Raw genomic sequence first — 16,123 nt, 5'->3', positions numbered from 1 at the left:
TGTGGTTTACATATATGCAAAACATCATGTACAAATCTATGAAGTCATATATTCCAATATACTTCCAATATGTCAAGGCCTAATGCAAAGGCAAAATGCCTTCCAGGAGACTTTCAGACTGACAGGAAAAATGCCAGCATGAAAATCAAGTCAGTACTTACTCTTAACACGGTTCCCCATCATCTCCTTCCCACTCCTCCCTCTGGTCTGCTAACACCTCTCCAGAAGGGAACACAATTTAAAAATCCAGCATATAACTGCATGTAGGCAAAAATCAGTATTTGACATGAACACACTAGATCACATACCATTAGTATCACGTCAGTTGCCCTTAGAATTCCAGTGTTAAAATATCCCATTCAGACAATCAAAATAAGCATAACCAAGCAGGATAACTCAAGTACATTGTTAAAGAAGTAGATTTCAGACTGAGTGTTTGTACGCAGTGTGGAAAAAAACACCATTTAGAATTCTGGAAAGTATTCCCAGCTAAGTTAAGTAAAACAGTGGAGTTTTTAGTTCCAGAAAACTGCTAGAAATGTCTCAGCTCATTCCTGATGCAACACATGCTTCCACGTTATTCCCCTTCCTTCTCTCTCCCCTACCCTAGTGACGTTCTGGGGCTTCTACCACACAAAGCAATCAAGGATGGGTAAGCTCCGTTTCAGCTCTCTGTTTAAAATGGAGATTTGTGTAGAAGGGTGTACTGATGAGGGAATTAAGGTGCTTCCTTCTGGGCTGTGAACTAACAGACAGCACTGGTGCCAGGAGCAGCTGACAGAGGTTATCCCACCAGCCTGAGGCAGGCAAGGGAGGGGTTTTACCCGTTGATGCTTGGCTTTATTCATGTGGGGACATATCCACCTGTGGAACTAGTGACATTTATACTGGCATATATGGAAAGATACAGTGACATAGACCAGCAGCAAAATGGATATGTCAGAGGCTTTTTGCCTGGGCTAGAAGCCTGGAAAGGTTGTTGGCTACAGCAGCAGCAGCTGCCAATAGGTAGACAGGAGTGTATATGGCAGTCTTGGAATAGCAGCAACACTTGTCTCGCTCCCTGCCCTACCATTTCAGGTCTTACCCTTCTCCCCATCCCCAAAACAGGAGCGTCTTGGCCAAAACATGATGGCAGAATTTAGATTTTGCTTCCAGTGCTGAGAAGGTCTGAGCTGCTCTGCTGGCAAAACAGCTTTCTGTGGTACTGCCGAGAGACTACAAGCCAAATGATGCTCTCTCTTTCACTGCATTTGCCAAACTCAAAATGAAAGCTGAAAGAAATCTTTTTGAGGGGATTTACTGCAATAATAACACCACACTGAATTTGGCTGAGATATGATATTTTATACTGTAGAAGAGTTCTAAATCCTATAAAACCATGGTAATAATGGAAACAATGAAGACTGCCATAATATGCCAATTATCTTTGGAACTGATACTCATTCTTAAACAGTATCAGTGTTCATTCATAGTGACCCTGCTTGGTTAGTCCATTCCATGCAGGGCTCCTGTAAAGTATGTGACTTCTTGACATCTGTTTCAAATCTATTTTTATTTTCTGAGTAGGCTGAGCTAGTGTCTGTTCAGATTAAAATAGCAACCAGAGCAGGTTTTACCTTTAGACTTACATTTCTGACAGCTTAATCCCCTATAGTTCTGGAGGGTTTTTTAGCTGGTTTACTTTGGAGGACTGAGAAAAGGTAGTCTATCTGGAATCAGGAAATGATCATCTGAAATTGTAACAGGAAGCATACTTATAAGACAGTTTCCTCTGAACTGATAAAAAATAAATGAAAACCTAGATATTATTTGTGTTTTCTTTAAATGGATCCAACTGCATAAATTTCCATTGCCTATTCCTGTAACGTTGTGCCTTATTGATTGTGCAATGATTAGAAGGCAGTCTTCTATTTTAGCTTTGCATAAAATCACACAATATTTTTTTCACTTTAAATACAGAAGAAAATTATTTTAAAGTCTTCAAAAAGTGTTGTAATTGCAAATTTGAACGTCAAAATTTCAAAAATGCCAAAGTTAATTTTGTTCAGTCATCCATAACTTATGCCTGTCATATATGTACGCAGCATTTTCTGATGAGTCTCCATTGATGACAGCTTGCCCAAAGTCTCCTAAGCTTTACAGCAGTGAGTTTGTGAGATGAAGCCAGCAGGATCAAAAAACCACTGTGAAGATGGAAGCAATGGAAAGAATCTATTACCTGGTCTTCTGGAGGCCAGCACAGAGCTTGCATTGCCCTGGAAAGAGTCACTGTGATTTAGGCAAAAGGTTTTCTGATTCAGTGTCCCTCTACAGGTTTCATTAGACTTCTACACCATTGTGATGCCAGTTATAATTTAAGAGCTGCTTCCCTAAAGAAGGGTCATATAGAAACAGCATGAACCCTTTTACAAGATGAACACATCATTTGTGGCTGGTGGCTTACTTTCAGATTCGCATGGGACTGTGAATGCAAACTGACTACATACCGCTTGTTTGTCTGTTACTGGGACACACACTTCCCTAGACACAGGCCCCAAGCGAGAGTGAAATTAGGAGCTATGGTCCTTTACATAGAATCATAGAATAATTTAGGTTGGAAAAGACCTTTAAGATCAACAAGTCCAACTGTTAACCTAGCACTGCCAAATCCACCATTAAGCCATGACCCTAACCACCACATCTACGTCTTTTAAATACCTCCAAGGATGGTGACTTAACTGCTTTCCTGGGCAGCCTGTTCCAATCCTTGACAACTCTTTCAGGAAGAAATTTTTCCTAAAATCCATTCTAAACCTCTCCTGGCTCAGCCTGAGGTCATTTGCTTTTGTCCTAATGCTTGTTACTTAGGAGAAGAGGTGGACAACCACCTGTCTACAACTTCTTTTCAGGTAGCTGTAGAGAGCAATACTGTCTCCCCTGAGCCTCCTTTTCTCCAGGCTAAACACCCCCAGTTCCTCAGCTGCTCCTCATAACACTTGTGCTCCAGACCCTTCACCAGCTTCATTGCCCTTCTCCAGACACGCTCCAGCATCTCAATGTCTTTCTTGTACTGAGAGGTCCAAAACTGAACACAATATTCCAGGAGCATCCTCATCACTGCCAAGTACAGAGGGACAATAACTTCCCTCCTCCTGGTGGCCACACTGTTGCTGATACACGACACACAACTTTCCTGAATCTGCTTGCTTGTTTGAAGCAAAACCATATCAGTATGCTGAAGAATTTAAAAAACCAAAAAACCAAAAAAAACACCAAATAAACAAACAAACAAACAAAAAAACCTCAGAAATAAGTATAATTGCTAAAAACACAGAGTTAAAAACACAGAGTGATAAGAGGTACGATATATTCCAGGATGTTCCAGATTATGTTTCCATCTTTCTAATTTCCAGATACAAAAAAGCGCTTGCAAGAAGTAAGTCCCATCCTGTTCCACATATCAATGCAACACTACCAGAATTAAGCTAATGGTTGGTTTCAGTGGACATACTATATCATTCCCAATTCGCTTTTATCCCTGGGCTCTGGCTTTTACAGTCTTTGACACCTGCTTCTAAATTAATCATGCAGTATCCAGCATTTTTCCCATGTAACCATATGCACTTTATTTTTCCAAACTTTTCTGCAAACAGTTTAAATTGTTTTCAGACTTTCAGTCTATACTTTAAGAGCTGAGATGGTAGGTTTTTTCAGCTGAACCAATCACACTTTTTTTCTCCTTCCCACCATTTCTCTTCTCCAGAGTAGAAGTGGAAGCATGGAACAGTTCTCTGCAAAGCCCTACCCAAAGATTTAGAGGCTGATATGCTATCCAGCTCAGTCCCTCACACTGTGGTTTGACAGGTTAAGTATTCCTTTCTGTATTGTTCATTATTAAAGCCACCAATGAAATAAAGACTTTTTGAACCATTTGTTCAGTCTGTTCAAAGAAGCTTAGCATTCACCCCATCGGGCAACTGTCCTTCTATCAGTGTCACCTTTCTCCAAGCATGATAGGATGTTGCCACTGCTGAACACAGATCCCACCCTATAGAGGTTCTGTGTTCCCACAGAATTATTGAAACTCCCTTATTTTTCCACATGCTATAGATGAGGTGTCAGAAGTTCAGTCCTGAAGGTAGAATTTTCTCTCAAGAAAACTTCCTTTCAAATAATTTGATTTTTGATTGCAGTCTTGGATACAGTCTAATGTTGGAAAGAAACTGCTCAGAGTTTTATATACATTTTTCCTGTTGGGCTTAGGGAGAAAAAAGAGAGTTTGAAAGGCTGCCACACAGCTTGCCACCATTGCTAACATCCTAGAAGTATTTACAGGATGTCTTAAAAAAAAATAAAATAAAAGAAAGAACTGAATGTTCTCAGCCCTTCTGACCATTTCTTCAATGTCATCCAATGTCATCAGTAACCCCAACTATTCTTTTTCATAGAGTAGTTCTTTCCATTCTTTCCTCACCTGTATCTAACACAGACCACAATCCAGATTTTTTTCCTAAGGAGCTTCCAGTCTAGCCACTTTTCTATAAAATCTGGCTGTAATTTATTTATTCCTCTCCTAAGGTCTCATTTCCTCCCATTTCCCACTACTGCATTGTGCAAAAGATGATGTAACATGTCTATTCTTAACCTCAGCTATGTCTGTGACACAGTTCTTTTTTCATGCTAGGGGGACTGAGCTACATATGTTATTTTTTTCCAGACATAAGTCTATTTCTTTTCCTTCTTCTGACCCTCACTATTTTCTCAGAAACTAGGAATGTGACCTAAATGCCATTTATTTTTTTCTTGTCTTTACTGAACTGTTGCCATATTAAACCATTTGATATTATAGATATTAAAGTAAGCCTCAGTAACTTGCTGAAAAATGGTCTCTGCAGTGCTTTGTTTCATACAAATGCAGTTCCTTCTCTAATAGGCTTCAACTGCTGAAAAGACAAGAGACAAAGGGCAGGGACAGGGGCAGAACATGCAGAAGACTGATCCCAGTGGTGATGTGCAAATATCAGCTCCTTTTTCTTTGTTAACTCCAGATGTGTCTCCATTAGAAGGGAAACTAGTTAATAAGAAAAGGAAAGAGAAGAGAAGGCAAAGGCAAGGCAAGGCAAGGCAAGGAAGAGAGATCTTCAAGTGAAAAGTATATGCTGAGTATTTCATTCCAGAGAATCTGAAGGGATTATATAGATACTGAATCTCCGAATATGTACAGCAGTCCCTTTCAAGACTAAAAATAGCATCTGAGTTGTAGTTTGCAGTTTCAGACATGTATGCTTATGCTGCTTCCATTCTGATGTAACGGTAATAATCTTTTCTCAAAAGGGAGATGATCCACAAGGAATACAAGGTTCAGCTGAATTTTGCATTAAAAACTTTACATGCTTATAAATTGCAGTCTGTCTTCTAGCAGCAGGGCTGACTTTGTCCAGTACTTGCTGGTAACAGAAGTTCTTAGGAGATTACAGTGGCTGCAAAGGCGCTGTGAAGTAGCCATAATAGCACCATTGGCTAGTAAATCAAGCATACCGTTCTTAGCACTTACCGAAGTTTCTGTACATAGGCTCTGTGCACTGGTCTAAATCTTCAACAAAATTAACAAACTGAAATCATCAACTGACTTTAAAAAAGTGCATAACAAATTACTATTGAAGTGCTCATGACTGAGTACAACAGCGTTACCCTTTCTCTTTCTTCACCAAGGTCCTCTCCAAACGCCTGAGCACTCCTGGCACGTGTACCTCTCGGAGCACCTAACTGAGGGAAAAAGCACAGCTTCCCTCCTAGAGCCGAGGAGCCCTCGCTGCTTGGGTACAGGCATACTCCAGAGAAGTGCAAAGGGCACGTTTACTTTAAAGCATATGATCAGTCCCACGAAAATCAATGGTGCTTGAAGTTAGTCATAGTTTCAAGTTCTTCACTGAACCAAGTGTTAAGCCAAGGATTTGTCAGTTCAAATACCTAAGCTGATCTCCACTACCACAATGTCTCAGGAAATAAGGAATGACTTCTCAGCAAAGACAATGGTAGACCACACAAAGTCAAATTTAAAGTGCAGACAAGAGAGTGCAAAAAGGCAACCCACAGAAGAATGTGACCTGCTATAAATTAAGACAACTTTTGAACTCATACACGAACACAAACATAATTCCATTTGTTCTAAAGCATTTAATCAAAAGTCCACTGCTCTTTTATAGAATTACCATAACTTGTAGAATGAAATACTGATTTTACTAGTTTATAGCTTTGGGTTTTCCAAAACCAAACTATAACCAATGAAATATAAGACCTCTGCAATGGAACATAAATAAATAAATAAATAAATAAATTTAAACAAATAGATAAATAAAACCAACAATGACAGCTAAATAAGCAATCTGAAGCCATTCCAATCCTAAATCATACTAACATTTTTACCAATTGCAAGTGTTTAATGAGCAGACCCATTTTATAAGGGGACTCAATTGCCAATTTTGTAACTGAAATGAATCAAGTTGGAATGAAATATTATACATTTAATCTTTCCAAGAGAAAAATCATTTAATGTACACTTGGCATTTCTCCAGCCATGAAATATCTATGCTATCGTCAGGCCAGTAGAGTAATTTTTCCAACAATAAATACAGTATATGGGTTCTCTCAAGTGCCTTCAACTTCAGTGTTTCATTATCAGCTAACGGGAAGATTCAGGATGACTATGATTAGTATAAAATAGTGCAACTCAGCCATTGTAACAAGGTGAGGGTCTGCTGTTGGGAATACTTGGAGAAAAGGTGAGACAGAAGTTGAATCATCCACAACACTTCTATAAGGTATACTCTGTAGACACATACTCCAACATAACATATTACGTGTTTGCCACAAGCCAGCCAGTGAAAACAGGGCATGGGACTAAGGAAGGAAGAGGGGCATACATTTTTTTAATTTATGTATGCATCTGAAAACAAAGTTCTCAAGGTTAAACCATCTGTTCTCTTGGGATTTCAATGCCTAGACACGGCTTCCTAGAGGACTTTCTCTACAACTTGTTACGGGGGCTGAGTTGAAACTGACTGGTCTGTAGTTCCTGATTTCTCCTTATTTAAGGATGATTCATCCCTTTTGGAAGATGAGTGCAATGTTTGCCTTGCCATCGTTCAGCAGCAACAGAGGTCAGCCTTGCAAGGACCTCAGCCAGTTCACCATGTTGCACTCTACCTCCACCTGGTCTCACAAACTTAAATACGTTCAGTTTACTCAAGCTGTGCCAACACTGTGCCTCCTTTGCCACGAGTAGTGTCTCTCTCCCCCCAGATCTGCTGCCAGCTACAGAGAACTGGGAAGGCCAAGATTAGCCATAGTGTCTATCATTCATTCCTGTAGCTGCGTTCCCTTTCAAGTCCTCAGTGTCAGAGCAACCTTTGTCACTGTGTATAAACAATGCGTTTTCCAGTCTGGAGATCATCTTTCAGAAGATCCCCTCTTACCTTTTTTTACTAATGTGTCTTTAGACAATGGGAATTTTCCTGAGTATCCTGTCAAGAGAGCTAGACTCTCTTATATGTAATATGTGAATATCACCTTCAGCATTAGTAACTGAAAAAGCTGTTCAAAACGTAATAAATATCTCACACTGGGGATTTCTCATGTCTCACTGCTAGACAATTACTTATTTCAAATGTTATATTCTGTCCCATTCAAATTAATATAATAGATGTTAAAGCAGCAAGTTTTCATGCTCAAAATAGTAGTTTGCCTAATCATTTTTAAGAAGTTTATTCAGTTCTTCAGAGAATAAAATTTTGTAGTTTGATATGGAAAACCAAGAGGAAAAAAAACCTTGCTTCATTACATCATACAGAAATCAAACAAAATATTTTATTTTAAAATGATTAATAATTTCCTGCCATTTATTAAACAGCAGAAAACTACCTGTTACTAAGGAGAAAAAATATTCACAAAGAGGTTCTAAATGTCATAGAAAACAAATACAGCTGAAATCTCTTTCCTAACCTCCTTTACGTCACATATGGCTTGCACCAGGGTGCATATACTATTGCATGCACCTGCAATATCTGTCTCAAAAATAAAATTAGAAAAAGAGCTTTTTACTCCCCAAATGAAACCAGATGGGGGTAAAAAAAAAAAAAAAAAAAAAAAAAAGGAGCTTGCATTTTAGTTAAGTTTATACTTATATACTTTATGGTTAGATGCATGAATTTGGTGCATGATGTTCATGCGTGCACACTCAGAGGGAACTGTGCACAGTTAGGGGGAACTCCTGGCTGTAAAGAGCTCTGGCTGTAAAGAGCTAAACTTTTACTATAACTTTCTTCACATCTGTCATGCAATGACAAGCACTTTTCATGCCTAAAATAAGTTTCATGAGTCAGAGGTGATAAACAGCAGGTTTTACGCCTACGTGTTCATTGAACCTGCTGAGTTGCAGAGGTCCTTCCTTTACATTGGACAATGTTCTGGAATGACCTAATAGATTTGTGCAAGTTCTGTGCTTACAGTAATTGTGTTGGTTTAGAGTATCTGTACTTGCTTAGATAGGAAAAGTGAGCTTATATAGGCCTGTCAGTGTAGAAGCTCACTATGATAAGGTGTTTGGGTTTTTTTATTATCTATTCAACAGCTACCAGAGTCATTATCCAAATTTGAAAACAACCTGAAACTGGGTAGGAAGCTGATAAAACAGACTTCTGGCATTCTCAGAAAACCTTTCTGTTCCTTGAATAATAGAAGGGAAAAAGGCGGTATCTGCTACAAATGAAAACTTGTTTTATATGAGTGCAGAGAGAAATGTTTAATTTGGGTAGGGTGATACCATTAGCTATAAAAAGATCATTGCACAAATCAAACTTTTCTCTGCAGCAAAAATTAGTCAGAAAGGTTTTACAGCTACGTAAACAGAGCAGAATAATAGCATTGTCATTATAGGACATATGCTAAACTATATACACAAAATTTGTGACCTCATAATAATCCAGGCACAGAAGGAAGACATCCTTCTTTAACATCTGTGTAACAAATCTGGGAGTCCAGGCTGTTGCCATGATGAATGGCATGGAGATGTCCTTGTGTGAGAAGGACTACAGAGCAGGTAGTACTGCAAAGGGGCAAGATGAATCTTACTGCACAAATATTGCAACTAATCCTGTAATTTGCCTTTAGAAAAATTGAGTGGCTGGAAGAGAGATGAGGGAGAGGAAGTAACAGTTCACATCAACGATGCTTCAGCCACAGAGGACTCCAGGCTCTGCACTATGGAAGTTTATGAACAAAAGTTCTGACTGTTCCTTAAACCACAGCTGAGATGCAATAGGAAGAAAGCCAGTGTTCCCAAGTGTGACTTCAACTCAAGGGGTCTTTGCTGGACAGGTTGAGTAGCCAAGAGCAGACAGCACAAGGTAACTCAGTATTTGGGCATTATTCCTACTGGCAGAGCTGGGGCAATGACTTATATAAAAAAGATGCCAGTGATCTTAAACTAGTTAGATTTCAGTTATGAGAACAGAACACAGCACTAATATATTATCAGCATACCTGAACCCTGAAGTGGCCACTTTTGCCAAATTTGAAGCAGGTGATGATAACTGACAAAGCTCATGTGTTCAATGTGGAGTGTCTCAATAAAAGCCAGGAATTGTTCCTGAATGTCCTATGGACTATCCCATAAACCATAATTCTAAGGACATGAAAAAAGGTTATTCTGGGTAGGAGGCCAGTGTAATTAAAAGGAGATGTTGAAGGCCTGATGAAACAGAAGGAAAGCTAATATTGAGAGGACTGGATTACAGGTACATGTCCATCTGATGGCTCTGGCAAGAAAATTAATTACAATGCAGAAATGTCCAATAGATATTTACGTGCTGTACGTGGAAAGAAGCATGAGGTTCTATGTATCCCAGATGCTGTCTCTGCTGTAACAGTAATTTTACCATGTGCAGCAAAGAAAGATGTAAAGGAACATCTGTTGAAATTAAACATTTGCAAATCAACAGGCCCAGATAACTGACACCCAAGAGCCCTAAGAAAACCAGCTGGGAGCTTTCAGAACAGCTCATGTGATATTTCACAAGTCCTGGGAAACTGAAGAAATTCCAAGCAATGGGATATTTACAAATGTGGTTCCAATATTTAAACACCATAAAATGAATAATCCTGTGAATTACAAATCAGTTAGCCTAACTTATAGGAAGGCTAAAACAAAGGTATTTAAATAGATTCATAGGTACATGCAAATAAAGATAAAACTTGGTATTTAAATAAGTCGACCTTGTTCGCAGACTGAAGTCTTGTCAGAAATAAATTCATGGTCTTTATTGATAGCAATACAAGTCTGGTTTCCAAAAACAATGGCATTGACATAGTGTATTTGGAAGATTGCACATTCCGATGTTTTACAGCCAATACTTGAGTTATTACTGTACGACATTTTCAATATTGCATTATACACTGACAGCAGGAAAAAAATTAAATTACTTGAAAACTGTCTTGTTGACAGAGCTCAGCATACAGTTTTCAGAGCTAATATGTAAACGAGAAAGAATTACTAATAAAATTTCCTGGACCAGGGCTAGCAAGTATTTTTATCTTATCACATCTTTCTGGTAAAAATACATTTTTTTTAAAAAAAAGCGCATGACAGTAAGTAATGAGAACAAGTAAATGACACAAAACATACTAGATCATTTTCTGAAGTGGTGCAACCAGGTGCATTCAATACAACTATACAAACAGTATTACTGTTGGGAGCACACCGTGTGAGCTGTGGAGTAGAACGCAGTTTTCAGAGTAGAAAACAATGATGCAAAGTCAGATGTATAGGACTGTCGCATGGGAAAAAGCTCAGTTCACTACTTTAAACAAATCAGGATGGAAGTAGTTTATTGATTTATTAATGACACATAATTAAGCAGTCATCAGTGAACTGTGTATCTGTCAGCTGTACATACATACAGCATAAACAGTCAGACCCTCATGTGGAGATGTGGGTGCTCCAGCCATGCATGCACTCCTGCCGCTGACAGCACCCCACCAAGGCACCACTGAGGGCAGGTGCCCCACATGCACCCCAAGGACAGGTTCCCCCATGCCACCCCTGTGCTGTGGGTCCTTGGCAGGGTGCAGGCTGCTCCTGTGCCCCACAGGGCACTGCTGGGCCCAGCTCAGGTGGGGCTGGGGATGCTGTGTGCCAATGCTTGGCTGTGCCTGCTAGGGTCATCGCTCCTCCTCCAAGGCCTCTCCCAACACCCCGTTACAGGCTTTAATGCTTCTGAGACACTGCTTCTCGAGTTGATGCCATCTGTGTTTCCAAAGTCTTTGTGATTCACTGGATACTCTTTAATTCTTGCTCTTTAACATAACCAGTTTGGGGCAAACTGGCGCTCAGTTTTCGGTGTCCCATCACATATGCTGTTACCTTCCCGTACCCGGCACTGTTATCAGGCCATTTTGCCCTGGGTTTTGCCGGAGATTTCAAGAGTGCCATAAAAGTAGTCTAGAATTGTGGAATGTCTTTTGCTACATGTGCTTAAGGCGGCCCAACAGCAGATGTAGGATTTAACACTAAAAGAGTTGTCCAAGGGTCAAAGTGGATGGACATTTTGGTTGGAATTTTGGAGGAAAAATGAGTATAATGTTTTAGAAAACACGGTTAGTTTTCTGCCTGCATCAGGTGAAGGCAGAGTGAAGGTGGCTGGCTGGGACAAGCTTGTCCACCACTACAATGTAGCATTCATGTCATCATAGCCCTATAAAATTTAATAGATTCTCAAGGTTCAGAGGGTTAGTAGTAATTGCATAAGATGACTTAAAAATGAGGAGAATTTTGATTAAGTATTTTTTATCTTTCTCTACAGTGTTATTGATCGCAGAGTGCTAATCTGAGGGTTGAAGACTGGAGCATCTTGAGAAAGATGGATCAGCTGTGCATGCAAAGCCTCCCAGGTGCCTCACTGAAGCATGCTGCATAAAATTTATACTGGTCATTGGTTCTCTTGTTTTGGAAGGAGCTTTATTTTTTCCTTAGAAAACTTTCCCTTCCTTCTGTTGCCTGATTTGCCACTCAGTGATCATCCAGAACCAAATTTGACTCACTGACACCATTTATATTAGTCTCAACTATTTTGCCACTATTGATGGAATAGTGATCTGTAGAGGAATGAAGCTGGGTTAATTAGCATTGATAATATACAACTGTGGGTTGGCTTCAGGGGCAGCGGGTTGGCTGATTAGATAAGGTGCAGCTGTGGCTGGTTAAGTTAAGTGGTTGAGAGCCAAGGAAGAGAGAGCAGCCGAGGAAGAAGTGGAGCGAGAGGAAGAAACAAGAGGAGACAGAACACATGCCCTGGATGAGGTGAAGGCAGCAGAGGGACTGTATGAAAAGTATGCTGGTATGAGATGGTAAAAGACCTTGTTGCAGCCAGCTAGTTTGGAGGGTGCTGCGACAGTGATCTCTTCTGGTTTTTGTTAATCTCTGCTGAAGCTTTGCCAAGGAGAGTAGTGCATTTGGGCAAAATTACTTGGTCTGTAATGTAGAGGTTAAAATTAGAAAAAATTTGAGTTCCTCAATACTATTTTTTGTGAAAAATTCTATGAAAACATTAATAAGTCTGAAAATCAGAAAATAATTTAAAAGCTTGATGAAAAAATAGGCAATGATTCTGATGTCACAAAATAAAAATTTTTAGAAGCCTGGTATCTAAATCAGAAAAAGAAACTACTCAGTTTCACTTAAATGAGCACAGATGGTCAGAGTGAGCATTACTTTGTAAGAAAAGCTTTGCCAGAAAAAATAGTGATTAAAATACTGTTTACACTATGATAGTGGGTGGGATTTCTAGCAATTCTGCAAGAGCATATCCTCATTTGAGACATAACCAATAACCCATTAAAAATTAGAGGCTTTGGATCCAGCTCAAAATCATTGGTCACAAATGGCAATATTAATTAACTCTGTAATATTATTCTGTATTTGAATCAGAAGGGTTGAACAGGGAACTACCAAGAAGAAACCAGAGATCTCATGAGCCATATGATTATAGTGATTTCTGACATGGCAGGGAATTGTGGTAAATAGCAGGCAACAAAGAACAGGATGTGCTAACTAAAGAGCAGGACAAACAAAATATTTGAAACTAGAATGAAACTAGAAGAGCAGAAGAAGAAACTAGAAAAAAAAATCAGTTTTTACAAGTCAATAGGCAATACTGGAGTGAATTTTTGTAAAATTCTGAATTTCAGTCTTAATTTTTAGCTGAGTTTACATATTTCATACCTTAAAATGTTTATTTTAAATATTCCTCCAGAGAAAAAAAAACTTACGAGTGGCAATTCTGTAGTAGTTAACATTATCAATGTTATTATATGCTTAGTCTACTGATTTGAGAACATTTAATCTTAGCAAATAGACTTCAGTCCCATCACAGAAATATTTCACCAGAAGTATCGTATATTGAATTCTTCCTGTTAAAACCTAAAAGCATTGATAAGCAACTGATAGAGCATTTCTTCCTATTCACCTGCATATTACTGTAAATAATGGAGGTATTTCCTTGTTATAAATTACTGTCTAAAAGCCACTTTATTATATTTTGCTCAATCAATCAGCAGTATGCCATCATGTTCCTTATTAACTACCTTATAAATTCACCTTTAATTCATATTCTTTTATATTTTTGTTTCTTTTCCTCATTCTCCAGTTATTTATTCTTCATATTCCCCTTGTCTATTTTTAGAATGGCTTCTCACCCAAAGTAAATTTTTGCAGTTCTGATTTTGGGGTACTTGGTAGGATAAAATGGAAAAGATTTAGGTTTTCAATGCTTTTTCTATTTTAAGAGCTCAGTTGTTTGTGCTGTATGCTGTGCCATAATCTATAAGCAGCCCATATAGAGTTCTTCTCCCTGAAAAAATTTACTGTTTGGTGCTAATGACAGGTTTTTAGATCCTTTATCTGCAGTGCACACAAGGGTACCTAGGGCTGCTCCCAGCGACGCAGACTGGACCGCATTATCTGACATTTACATTGGTGAAGCTAAGGGATATTGGTGGTAGGCTGCCTGCATCCATTCAACCTGCCCAGAGGACCTCACAGCCACCTGATAATTATTCCAAATGTTTTTTCCCCTCTGTAATGCACGTTGCTTCAATTTAGGAGGCTATACAACTACAATTCTAATTCAACTGAATTCAGCAGCAACCCTGAGCTCCTGTCCTACATGATCTGAACAGACTTTCTGTGGGTGGCTCATGTGGAAGGCACAATGACACTTGGACCTTGTGTCACCACTCAGGTCACTTGTACCTAATGGAACCAGGCAATCAAGCCATTCTTGATCAATGTACTGAGAAAAGACAGGGTTGTCCAAGCAGCAACAGTTCACCTTCCCACCCAGGTATTGGTTGCAATTTTGTGTCAGACAGAGAAGTATTCCAGGCAGGATTACATCATCGTATAGAAATGACATGACCAGGAATGGGTCAAAAACATCTGGCTATCCTCAACAGTATCCCCAAGGTCATAAAAGAGTTCACTAACTGTAGCAGGGAAATAGGCAGGATATGCATTGTCTGACACATGACACATATGGTTACTTGAATTGCAGGGATACTCAGTCATACTCCAAGTTTCTGTTAATCTTCATGAAAGTTCCTCACACCATGATATGTTACACTAGCTGAGTACCTGACATTTGTCTCTGGAACCAAGGTGACCAGTACCACCAATGCAACCTTATTTCATTATGAACAACTTCATCTATATCTACACTTCACTTAGTGCTTAGTTAAAATATTCCTGGCAGATACCTGTTTAACCAAGCCTTAAAAGCCTCTAACAACGTAGACTAGTATTACACAACCTTTTTACACAATCTGTCTGATATTTCACTATCCTTAGAAAGTTTTCCCTAAGGTCTAACTTAAGCATCTTTTGCTGTAGTTTAAGCCAATTATTTCTTACACTATCCACTACTATCGTATCCCCTTCCATTGCACAGTAGCTTTTTAAATACTTGAAGTCTATTGTGTCACATCAATCTTCCCTTCTGTAGACTGAACTACTACAATATTTACATCTTTCCTTATCCATTATATTTTCTAGCCTCTGTCTGTGCTCACTGCTTTTCTCTTTCAAACCTATGTGTGTCTTATAGTCCCATAACTGGAGACAGTGCTCCAGCTAAGGTGGTGCTAATGCTGAGCAGAAGGATTTTTTACATGTCTTTCAAAAGACAGCTCCCTATACAGTCTGGTATTCAGCTTGCCTGCCTTGCTACATGCTGTGATGTTGATTCATTTCCAGCTATGATCCACTACAACCTTGGGATCCTTCTCTGCAGAAGCACTAGGCAGCCAGTTGTTTTGCATCCTGCATTTACGTAGCTGACAATTCCTGCATAAATATAGAGTTCTTTGCTTACACTTACAGAATGACATCCTGTTTTTCTCATAGCTCATCTCCAATTTGTCAAGGTCCTGGCTAAATTCTAACCTGGTCCTCTACTGTATTCTTCTAGCTTTGTGTTTTGCAAATGTAAAATTTCTTCCATCATTCATGTACTTAATGAAAACGTTGACTAGTGCCAAAAACATTGTATAATCGTGGACACAGAACAAAACTTCCTTCTTTATTTAAGTGGATTGGCAGTCAGCTTCTTTTACCTTCTGTCTAGGGGAAATCACTGGGATAAATAGGATAAATATTGACTGTATTGAGTATGCTATTAGCAGTAAACCATACAAACTCTCCTAGGAAGAATTTTATTTTATACTTGCTTGGTGCTTGCACTATATCCCAGCACCGCAGCTTCTGAAATAAAACTTTTTACCTTTCTTAGACCCCTTATCAAGATTTGTTTACCACACCATCTGGACATCTTTTCCATTTTTGAGATATGAATGTCTGTGTGGCTGGTTTGGATATCTAGACTAGACACTCAAATTTTTCTGCCTACATTTCAAAGAAATATTTTCACTGCTTATTTTTCTGCTGAGGCATGCCTCAATATGCCTAAATCTTCATGTAAACAATTGTGCACTTTTATATATTAGCTTTTCTCCAGTTATGCAATCTTTGTTCTACAAGTTCACAGGTTTCTTCAAAAAGTTCTCAAAGCAGATTAAGCTGCTTTGCATTTGG

This window comes from Falco naumanni, chromosome 6 (genome assembly GCF_017639655.2).
Source record: "Falco naumanni isolate bFalNau1 chromosome 6, bFalNau1.pat, whole genome shotgun sequence".
Classification (NCBI taxonomy): domain Eukaryota; kingdom Metazoa; phylum Chordata; class Aves; order Falconiformes; family Falconidae; genus Falco; species Falco naumanni.
This window is presented reverse-complemented; position numbering follows the sequence as displayed.